Consider the following 12,119-nt stretch of genomic DNA (forward strand, 5'->3'; position numbering starts at 1 on the left):
AGAAGGTGTTACCCTGCCCTATTGGATCTTACAATTGAGAAGTCAAGAGACACGGCCAAGAAATGGCTAAGCATCTGCAGCACAGAAGGGGGAAGTAGTTTGAGTTTTCTTTATTCCACTTGGGACATGGGGTGTCCCTTGTACCTGGATTTTCCTGCAGCAGATATTCTTATAACTTTTAAGTTCTGAAACATTTTATTCAAATACTTTTGATGGAGGTGTTTAAAAGGGTCATATCTTCTGCCTTATAAAATAGAATTCACAGAACACAATTTCATCTCTTTCTAACTTGACCTTTCCTTAAATGTCCCCCAAAGTTTTCCAGTTGTTGGTGCTTCTTTCTTGCAAACCAATGGCAGTTATTTCTTGTCAACTTCTAGCTGTTTAGCTTCTAACTGGCTGTAACCATTAGAATTGAGGATTGACTGGAGAAATGAGAGAATTATTTTTGTTTAACGAGCAAGCTTATCTTTATATTCAACTTAAGGCTAATAAACTTTGGTTTGGTGGTTGGAGTGTTGCATGGACAATGTGATAACTATTCTCCTTACTTTTCTGAGATTTTTTTCCTTCCCTTAACCTGTGTTCTGCATAATCACAGTTGTTGGATGTAACTTTTGGCTAAAAGTAGGACAAAACTATAAGATGAGATGTCAAAGTCAGTGACACTGTCCATAATGCTGTGAATGTTTGAAGAAAAAAAAAAGATTCCCTGTGGGCTGGGAGGCCACAGGAAAGTTTTCATGGAAATAAAACTTAGTGAGACCTTGAGGACATGACAGGGCTTTGGTGAGTTGTAGGGAAGTGGCTACATTATTCAGAAGGGGTAGACTGAACTCTCCAATGGAATCAGAATCTTTATGATATATTATAACTGTTCATGAGCTTATATGTGATGGCATGTCACTTACCTTGCCACCCCATGCAGAGATTTATTCTACAGATCCTTGGCTTGGGCCCTTCCACATTCTGTAGGAAGCCATGTCTCATTTGCTGGCTGTGTCTCCTGGATTGTGAGCATGAATTGCAGGACAGAAACTTGTACCATGGCTTTCACTCAGATGACATAAGATGGTACAGTATCCCTGAGCTTCTACATGTACTTCAATGGCAGAGGAGAAGAAGATCAGTTTTATCTCCTTCTTGAGCTATCCAAGGACCATCCTCTTCTCTAGAATCCAAATTTTACTAATATTCCCTAAAGATTACAAAGTTGCACTCAATATCAGGAGCCACCAATGGGTGTTAATTAGTTCATGTGGGCATCTGTTATTAATGAAAAACATTAGGGTCTTTTTTCAATTTACCAATCCTTGGAAAATCTGGAATAATAAGAAAAGCCATGCCTTTAGGCCCTGAATAAGATCCTACCATCTGATGCCAAATTCTGCACCCACTTAAAATGAGGGGAGGGGCATGCTGAAAGCAGTTGTTTAGTCAATAATTTTTCAAAGGTAGAAAATTTTCAAATAAAACTTATAGTGAAGCATGAGAATCCACTCAACCAATAACCCTTTATTGAGAACATATGATGTATTTTTTGTTTAAGATGAGGGATTAATAAAAATTGACAATCTCACCCTTCCATCCCAAATTCCCATATGCAATGACAAATATTTCCATAGAACTGACATATATTTTATTTTAAAAATTTTTAATGTTTATTTTTGAGAGAGAGACAGAGAGACAGACAGTGAGTGGGGGAGGGGCAGAGAGACAGACAGGGAGACACAGAATCCTAAGCAGGCTCTAGGCTCTGAGCTGTCAGCACAGAGCCCAATGTGGGACTTGAACTCACAGAGCTGTGAGATCATGACCTGAGCTGAAGTCGGACACTTAACCGACTGAGCCACCCAGATGCCCCAAAATGATATATATTTTAAAAATACACCCAGTGCTAGAAAACAAGAAAGGATATCTTTGGTAGATCACAAACTGAGGAATCCCTGAAGAATGGGAAGTAGTCAAGATCTGATGAAGGAAGCCACATCTCCAAATGCTGCTGTAGGATTCCTAAAAAATGGGGCTTTGGTCTCAAAATAGCAAATATGGGGCAGAAAGAAGCCTGTAGTAAATAACAAGGCAAGTAGTTGGGGTTACCAGGAAGATGATTCCCTCCACACCTCTACATTTGACCCCCTCAGGGTAAGCGGTGAGTAATAGAGATCCCTTGGATGTTTTGGTCAGAGAGGCAAACTAGTGCTCCAGATGGCCAGCATAACCCAGGAGAAGGATTTCTAGTTTTGTACTCCCTACTGGCTCACTGTACCAACAGCAAGCATCTTCCCTCACTTATGTTGGAAAAGTTGAAGTAAAACCTGCCCCATAGTACATCCTATTCTTTGCCTCTGACCAAGCTAACATGGATTTTCTGGATTTAACGTGGATTTTACACAAAAATGGGCGTGTATGTAGGATTCACCAAAAATGTGTAGAAAAACAATAATGTGAAAAAGAGGTGCTGACTGCAGTTAAAAAAAGTTCACACCCAAGGAAATGTTAGTAGTCCAAGCAGAATGAGACTTCTCTAGAGATATTGGAATAAGTACTGATATTGGATTGGTAAGAAAAAATCAAAGACTTTGGAAACTAAAAATGTTCATAACAAAATTTAAAAACCAACAAATGGGCAGGATCATCAGAGTGGACATAACTGAAGAGTAAATTAGTGAACTGGAAGATAAAACTGAGGAATTCTCTTATGTGGCCTAAAAGATCATGAGATAAAAATATGGAAAGAAAAGTTGATATTTGGAGAACATATTCAGATATTTTAATATCTGTCTATAAGAAGTTTCAGAAGGATAGGATGAGTGGAATGAAGTAAACAGAAAAGAAACAATACAGTAAAATTTACCAGGAGGTATAAAATAATCAGTATAACATAGAAGTCTCAAGATTCAAAGGCGATGAATGAGAAAATACCTGTAACTAGATACATCACAATAATAAGGCTAAAGGGAAACTATTTAGAAAATAGTGGGTGGGGTGCCTGGCTGGCTCAGTCAGGAAAGTGTGTGACTTTTGATCTTGAGATCATGAGTTCAAGCACCTCTTCTTCCAGAGAGGAAAAAAAAAATCTGAAATGAAATCTAAAATGGAATGATAGCAATGGCAGACTTCTCACTAGAAATGCTAGAAGCAAAAATGCAGTGGAATTGTATGCACACAACTGGGGAGGGTGGGGAAGATATTGAACTGGAATTGTATACTCAGGAAAATTATGATTTGATTGTGTATATGAAAAAGAATCATCTCTGACATAACAGATTCAAATAGTTTATCATTTGCTGGCTACCTCTATAAAAATCACTAGAGGTCAACTTTCATACACCATTCACAAAAGTAAACTCAAAATGGATGAAGGACCCGAATGTGAGACAGGAAACCATCAAAACCTTAGAGGAGAAAGCAGGAAAAAACCTCTTTGACCTCAGCCACAGCAATTTCATACTCGACACATCTCCAAAGGCAAGGGAATTAAAAGCAAAAATGAACTATTGGGACCCCATCAAGATAAAAAGGTTCTGCACTGCAAAGGAAACAATCAACAAAACTAAAAGGCAACGGACAGAATGGGAAAAGATATTTGCAAATAACATATCGGATAAAGGGCTAGTATCCAAAGAACTAGCCCTATAAAGAACTATAAAGAACTCACCAAACTCCACACCCCAAATAACAAATAATCCAGTGAAGAAATGGCCAGAAGACATGAATAGACATTTTTTCTAAAGAAGACATCCAGATGGCCAACAGACATATGAAAAGATGCTCAACGTCACTCCTCATCAGGGAAATACAAATCGAAACTGCACTGAGATACCATGTCATCCCGGTCAGAGTGGCTAAAATGAACAAATCAGGAGACTATAGATGCTGGAGAGGATGTGGAGAAATGGGAACTCTCTTGCACTGTTGGTGGGAATGCAAACTGGTGCAGCCACTCTGGAAAACAGTGTGGAGGTTTCTCAAAAAATTAAAAATAGATCTACTCTATGACTCAGCAATAGCACTGCTAGGAATTTACCCAAGGGATACAGGAATACTGATGCATAGGGGCACTTGTACCCCAATGTTTATAACAGCACTCTCAACAATAGCTAAATTATGGAAAGAGCCTAAATGTCCACCAACTGACGAATGGATAAAGAAGATGTGGTTTATATATACAATGGAATACTACTTGGCAATGAGAAAGAATGAAATCTGGCCATTTGTAGCAATGTGGATGGAACTGGAAGGTATTATTCTAAGTGAAATAAGTCAGGCAGAGAAAGACAGATACCATATGTTTTCATTCATATGTGGATCCTGAGAAACTTAACAGAGAACCATGGAGGGGCCGGGAGGGGGGGTAGTTACAGAGAGGGAGGGAGGCAAACCATAAGAGACTCTTAAATACTGAGAACAAACTGAGGGTTGATGGGGGGTGGGGGAGAGGGGAAAGTAGGTGATGGGCATTGAGGAGGGCACCTGTTGGGATGAGCACTGGGTGTTGTATGGAAACCAATTTGACAATGAATTATATTTAATATAAAAAAATCACTAGAGGTCATGAAAAATAGAACAAAAGAAGTGGGATGGGAATGGGAGTCAAGGACCTACTTTTTGCTAATGTCACATACTTCTGTCTTAGAGCAGGGCAGTTTCAATTAGTTTGCATCTGGTTGAGGAAGAGGGAATGTATCTGTTCTCTCCACAGACAATTGGCTAAATAGAAGCAACTCCCCATCCAGAAGGTATGAGCTGCGCTGCCTGTGTACGTTCACTGTATTAAAGTGTGGAATGGGCAGGACATATTGGCAATCTCCTCTCAATCCTGATCCAAGTCCTTGCTTTTGTCTCTGAAGCCTGAAGACCTATGGCTAGGGGTTGCCTTCATCCCATTAAATGTTTTCTGTCTCTTACTTCTCAAAGCCATCTCATTAAGTGTTCAGAAGGATGAGGGTGGGGAAACTAATTCTCTCCCCGACTGATGCTCTAGATTGCAGTAAACAAGTCTCTGTGACTTTGTTTGATTGGAAGCAGTACAATGGCAGGCTTAAATCACTCAGAACATCAGGTGTGTGCCCAGCTGAGTAGAGGGAAGCATGGCCTGGGCCTCTGGGAACTCTGTCCAGTGACCTGGCAGTTTGGGAAACTGCCAGCTCTCCTGGATGGAGGGGGAAGACCAGTTAGGAAGGGGCCCTGACAACCTTGGGAAGGAAAAGTAAAAAATACTGTAGGAGGCTGTAGGTACCAGAAGTCCAGGTGAATCCACAAAGTGCTGCTTCAGGAAGCCTCCTTGTGGGCATGAGAGGGGCATATGGGGCTGCCTCACGGGTCAGCAGAATTCAAGCCAAGGCACAGATTCTGACTGGGAAGTGGTCTGGACCTTCTCCACAGAGGAAGATTTGGAAGGTTTTTAAAAATTCATGTTATTAAAGTAATTTTTCCCCCTCAAATTTCTATCCTTTGTATAATTACGTTTGAGAAAACCAAACGGGGCTCATGTTCCTGATGTGAGTTTGTGCTTCTCTGGCAGCTTCTCTTATTCGAGATTGGGCCTGGCCCTCTGTGGAGGCTAATCCTCTCTCCACTCACGTGGGCCTTTGCCCAGTTTCTCCCTGACTCTCAAGATTGGAGGGAGGCTGAGAAGTAGCCACGCTCAATCACCTGTCTTCAGAAGAGCCCTAGGAACCTGGCTAATATTTTTTAGTCCTTTTATTATAATCATAGATTGTACAACTTAGTAGGGGACCCTTGAAGCCACATGTCCTGTCCCCTGGCTCCAGGTAGTACTGAATTTTTAAAATTATTTTAGTTTATTTATTGATTTTGAGAGAGAGAGAGAGAGAGTGAGAGAGAGCAAGAGCAAGTAGGGGAGGGGCAGAGAGAGGGAAAGAGAGAGAGAATCTCAAGCAGGCCCTGCATTGTCAGCACAGAGCCCAATGCGGGGCTCAAACTCACGAACTATGAGATCATAACCTGAGCCAAAATCAAGAGTCAGATGTTTAACTGACTGAGCCACCTAGGTGCCCCAAGTACTGAATTTAAACTATTTTCTTCAGATAACTCTCTTCTCTGCTGAGAAAAAAATAACCCCTAAAGAAGCAGCTACTTTAGCATCTCTTGGGAAGGCTTTCCTGCATTTCACTTGCTGTTTGCCAAGAAAGGTTAAGTCACTCCCCTAAAGACCCACTGGACTTGGGGAAAGGACCAGCTTGAGAGTTCTTCCCATCCCTCAAAGAGCTTTGAGTGCACATGACCTCATGGCATCCTTGTCTAGGGGAAAAAAAAGAAAAGATTTCTTGATTCTTGAACATGCTGTGGAGAGTTTTTATATGTTATATTAGTGTCAGGTTAGACGCTCAGATGTTTTTATTCATGCTTCAGGCACTATATGCCACTTAAAAGCATCTGAATGGAACCGGAGAAAACTGATAGCAGGGGCAGAGGGTAAGAAGTGTGATGGGGAAGGTGGTGGAGGAACAGGCAGCTGCCTATGGCTGCCTTGCACAGAGCCTGGAGTCCCAGTCTACAGATGCATTTCACCAGCCTGCCCCTTCCATGTGCCTGGATAACCCTGGCTCACATGTTTCCCCAGAAACTTCTAGCTATAGACAGAACTTCTCTGCAAGTCTAGCTTGGACATAATTTTTTAAAACAAATGATTCCTACCAGGAGACCATTAGCATTTGAACTCCTCAAGGTGATATTTAAAACTTATCTTTTTTTTTCTAAAGAAAAACAACTATGAAGACAGGTAGGGTTAGGTATTTATTCTTAGGGCCCAAGTGCCTGAGCCCTTGAAACACAAGCTTTCCTAAATACTTTTTCTTGGGAACAGCATCTCTACACTGAATGCCAGCCACAAGGTTCATAATAATAGGCTGAAAAAGTTGAAAGTGACCCACAAATTCAGCTTGTCCAGACTCCTCACATTACAGAGGAAGAGATGGAAACCAGAACTACAAACGGTTGTGAGGGCAGGGATAGTCACCCTCTCCTTTTGCTCAGGGGTCCCTATCTTGACACCTCCCCAACCCAGAGTCTTCAGCAACTCGTGACAGAATTGGAGCTAGAATTTGTCTCCTGATTCAAGTTCAGTGCTTTATCCCTCCCCCTTCCCCCACCAAGGAACTCCATGCTTTCTCTGCAGCCTGTAGGCCAGGCCACAACTTAGTGGCAAGTGGAAGAATGAAATGAGTGTAATGATTTTAAAGAGGGCAGGATGACCTTCCACAAATCCTGTTCTGACCAGTCTGTCACTGATGCTTGACCTTCCACCATTAGAGATTCATTCTTTTGTAACTTGGAGGTAGACTTCCAGAGTCTCCTCTTGCAATGTAAATGCCTCTGGAAGGCCACCAACAGCTGATAGCTAATAAACTGCAAGGGCTGTTTCCCCAAGAGTGTTAATAACCAACGGTGTGGTGGTATGATGGAGGGGAAGCTGGGGCAGAGAGAGTTTGGAATTCATTGAAATAGGAGGACAAAGTTGGGGCTGATGTGAGAATGGGTCCACCCTGTTGTAGACATTTCATAAATGCTACTATCTACCCATCCAACTAAATATATAAGAATGACACGCTGGTGAGAAATTTCCTTGACAAGGCATGAACAAATGCTTGGCAGCCCAAAGGAAAAGACAGTGCTGCCCACACCCATCTCCCATCAGAAGATGCTCAGTCTACTGCATTCTGTGTAATGGGTATCCAGGCTTGGTTGGAGCCAGGTCCCTGCCCCTCCCCCAAGGCTTCATTTGCATGAGTCGACCATCATAGGCACTTCTGTTTATGGCTGAAGAATGGGGAAGTTTGTACTACTATCTTGTGTGTGGAATACAGGGGAGGAAGAAACTGAGCAACAGAAAGTATGGTGTGTCATCGGCATTCCACCCTGACACTGGGCTTTGTGCCCTTGCAGAACAATGGAAGAATTTGTACCAGAAGGAGAAGGGGACTCTAAGAGTCCCCTTCTCTAAGAGACTTGAAGGGATTTGGAGTGCAAGGAATGAGCTTGGGGGCTCACCGAGTCTGCTCCTGCTTCTCATGACATCCGGAATTTGCTGAAAGTGCTGGAAGACCAGCCTTGGTACAGCTATCAGCATCCTCATGAGGGATGTTGTCAACTTGGGCAATGGCAAGGCTCCTAAAAGCAACCTCAAAGTCATTGGACATTGGCTATGGGAAGCCAGAGATGAAGAAGGAAGAGGAGGAGGAGGAGGAGGAGGAGGAGGAGGGGGGAGAGACTCAATGTGAGTACATGTGATGTGGTCCTACAGAGTCTCCTAGAAACCCTTGGGAGGATCTTCATAAAGGGAGAGGGGGGTAAGGAGATTCTCTGTCAAAAGAGGGGCCAAGAGGAGCACCTGGGTGGCTCAGTCGGTTAAGTGTCCAACTTCAGCTCAGGCCATTATCTCATCGTCTGTGTGTTCAAGCCCTGCGTTGGGCTCTGTGCTGACAGCTGATCCTGGAGCCTGCTTCGGATTCTGTGTTTCCCTCTCTCTCTGCCCCTCCCATGGCTTGCGCTCATGCCCTCTCTCTCAAAAACAAACATTTAAAAAATTGAAAAGAGAGGTCAAGAATGGGAAGCTTGAGTAACTGTTATTTAGTGTGATGGGCTGGAGTGGCTTGGTTATACTGGAGTTCCTCTTACATCATTTGAATCCTGCCTGAGATGCCAATAGACAAAAATAAACTCTGATCCCACGACCAGGGAAAGGAGCCCTTGGCCCTGGTTAGAGAAAAGTCCAATAGCTCATTGGTCGAATTTCCCTCTTTCTTATCCACCCAAATTTAGGTCATGATTCTATAGGACCAGAAAATTTGTTCCAAACTCAGTCTGGGAAAGAGCAGCAAGAAAAACAATGTCAGGGACTCCATTACCCAACCAGCAGGAAGAAGGAGGAAGCCCAATCTTGTATTAACTAGAGAAAAAATGAGGCAGAAGGAAGCAGGCATGATTTGTTCAGAGCCTCCCAGAAGGCATAACCTGAACCTTCCAGGACCTTATGGACCCAGGGTTTATGGACAAAAAGGAAAAAAAAAATTACACACACACACACACACACACACACACACACATATATATATAATTTTTCTTTCAAAAAAAGAAAAGGCCATCTTTGCTGGCTGGAAGAGAGTCAGAGCATATATACAAAGTTGTTTTGATATCATTCTCTTCCTTCTTAATCCACCATCCACCTGCTAAAGTGCCGGATCTTTCCTTCCTTCCTTCCTGCGATTAATCCCACATTCACTCAGGATGCAGTAACTAAGTCCTAACATAGTTATGTGGCAGATTTGCCCACTGCCGTGGCTGAGTTTTCCAGAAGTTAAAAAAAAATCAACATCCCCTATACCTGCAAATACGGTATGCCACCCAGAATGACACCACTTAGGGCAGTTACTAAGCAGATGTGACAGTAAGAACTGCAGCAAGAATACAGGTTGATAGCTGCCATTTAGATGGAGTTACCCTGTCTAGAGCCATTGCCAGGTTGACAGATACTCTGGCCTCTGGAGGTGGGGGGTACTTTTTATACTTGTACTTATGGCTGAGAGTAACATAGGAGCAGATGCAGTTTTGCTGAGTTAAGTCGGTCACATCCGGCCACATGCTGTATACCATCATGCCCATATTTTGAGGTCTACGATGAGCCTGATTCTGGGTCAGTCACTACAACAACCCTGAAGTAGGTTTTACCAGATCCACTTTATTTATTTATTTATTTGCAGATAAGAAGTTTATGGCTGGATTGAAAACCAGGCATGTTCGCCTCTGAGGTCTGTGCTCCTTCCACTGGTGGAGTCAGGAAGACATGGACTCTGAGCATTGTTCAATCCCTTACCAAGGGTGTGACTTGAGTAAGCTCTTTAACTTTTCTGAGATGTCCTTTCCTGATCTATAAAATAGGGGTAACAATGCAACTAACATCTGGGGATGGTGTGAGAACTCAGTAGGGTACTTAGCACAGTGCCTGGCCTGGAGTGGACACTTGGCTTGAAGTCACTATTCTGAGGTCACTGGGCTTCTTCTCCCTTCCATGAGGGCCTAGGAGAAGAACAATATCCACAGGAAATAGCTCTTAGCTTTGCAAACAGTATTTCCATCCCAGGAAAGGAGAAGCCCTTTCCTCTGGAAAGCCACAGTTGCATTTGAATTAAATGGATAGCTGGATAGTCCAAGAAATTGAAGTCACTCTTCTCTTGCAGTGTGATTTTAAAATGTTACCTAACCTTTATGTAGTTTTTTTCTGTGGAATAACTTGAACAATCCATGACCCAGACTGGTGTGTTAGGTGTGATAATTGATTTTTGTTCTTTCACAGGTGAAGTAGCCACAGAGTGGATTGTTTCTGGCAAGAAGAGGACTGTGACTGGCTTCTCCAGCAACACAACTGGCTGCTTTCTGGACCATCATCTTTGACCATTGTGTACTGTGGGACAGCACATTAATTTGAATATGTTTTGAAACCAAGAATCATTAGACAGGTAGAAATTCTATTTGTGTGTATCTGAGTATATAAAATGAGTCGAAGAAAAGCAATTTTTGGATCATCTGCTGATTTGCATTGTTTGGAAATTGATACGGGTCATTGAGACTTCAATGAAGTTATGCTGACTACATCCAGGTAGTCTGTGTTGTCAAGAAATTCATTGGTTTCCCCACTGAACTCTGTCCCCTGACAAGTGTTGGAGATATGAAGTGGTGATGACCATTTATAATGACTGTTTGGTTGTAGTCATTGAGGCTGCTAGAATCAAACAGGACTGTTTTAAAAAAATGAAACCCCTTTTGACCTCTGGAAAGCTCTAATGATAGCCCAGTACTGGAGTGAACATTGTAATGAGCATTACCTACAAGTATCCTTTGTAAATTCTTGGAATTAACAGAAATTGACTTTCTACTCAAGCTCTCTTACAAGTGGGAGGGAGAGGCTGTTCTACTCTTCAGCCTTTGTTTTGGCCACTAGAGTTGCATTTTGGTTTGAGATGTGTGTGACCAGTCTTTGTGGTGATTTTGGTGTGGTTAGAATCATAATTTGTACCATGGATAAAATGATAAAACATAAAGGGGAAGGAAATCCCTTCTTTTAAAGAAGAAGAAATGGGCTTAGAGAGGCAAAGTGGCTTTCTCAAGGCCACCATCCTACTCAATGATGGAGCTGGGACTAGGGCACAGTTCTGCTGACCCTTGCGTGACACTCTCCACATCACACCGTATGTCTATCTCATGTAGGTAGACATGGTCTTATATGATGAGATGCTGGGAAAGAAACTGACTTTCATTAGAACACTATTTCCTGAGAACTATGCTAGGTGTTTCATCTGCATTGTCTCATTTTATTGTCACAACTTTTCTGCCAGAGAGAGATCACCATTAAGCCATTTTTACACAGATGGAGAGGTTAACCTACTGGTCTGTAAGACCACAAAGCCCATGCTCTTTCTTCTGGGAAGAGAAGAAAGAGATCAGGGTGGTTAAATGGTCCAGAAATGAAACTGACGGAATCAAGCACAGTTTTGTTTAACCATCTCCACTCACTGTGCATTTTCAGGTAGGGCTATCTATACCTGAGACACCAGAGATCAGACCTGCTCTAGGGCAGGTCATAATATGTTATGCTCTAAGTGATATCAATGTATATAAATAATGTGCCTGGCAGGGAGGCAAGGCTGAACATTTCTTATCCACAAAAGTTTTGGAAACACACAGAAACTTTGGAATATTGGTAGAAAATGTGTCCCCAGCCTTCCTTGAATGGAGGCTACTATGCTTCTTGTCCAGACCCTATAGCCTTGAGGGTCTCCCTGTCCATATCAATAGATTCTTTTATTGCAAGACCTATGTAACTATAAACCATTGATTATAGCCATATCTAACCTATTAGAACCAATCCATATGACCCCTGATAGGACCTGAATCCATAACCAACTCTTCCTGGAAGATGTGTCATTGGGGTAGGGATATGTCATTTAATCTTCTAGTCTAGCATGCCTAGCACAGTGTTTGGATCATAATACTTAATATAAGGGCTAATGGAAGTGAAAGTGTATTCAGGAGTGCCTGGGTGGCTCAGTTGGTTAGGTGTCCAACTTCAGCTCAGGTCATGATCTCTGGTCTGTGGG

The 12,119-nt window shown here is 42.4% G+C and overlaps 1 long non-coding RNA gene across 1 annotated transcript; it reads left to right on the forward strand.

Moving 5' to 3' along the window:
* Nucleotides 1-6,018: 6,018 nt before the first annotated feature.
* Nucleotides 6,019-12,119, forward strand: LOC102972010. Its single transcript, XR_006219755.1, has 3 exons — nt 6,019-8,242; nt 9,726-9,854; nt 10,319-12,119. It is a non-coding gene; the product is annotated as an uncharacterized LOC102972010 (long non-coding RNA).

The sequence above is a fragment of the Panthera tigris genome, chromosome B4 (genome assembly GCF_018350195.1).
Source record: "Panthera tigris isolate Pti1 chromosome B4, P.tigris_Pti1_mat1.1, whole genome shotgun sequence".
Classification (NCBI taxonomy): domain Eukaryota; kingdom Metazoa; phylum Chordata; class Mammalia; order Carnivora; family Felidae; genus Panthera; species Panthera tigris.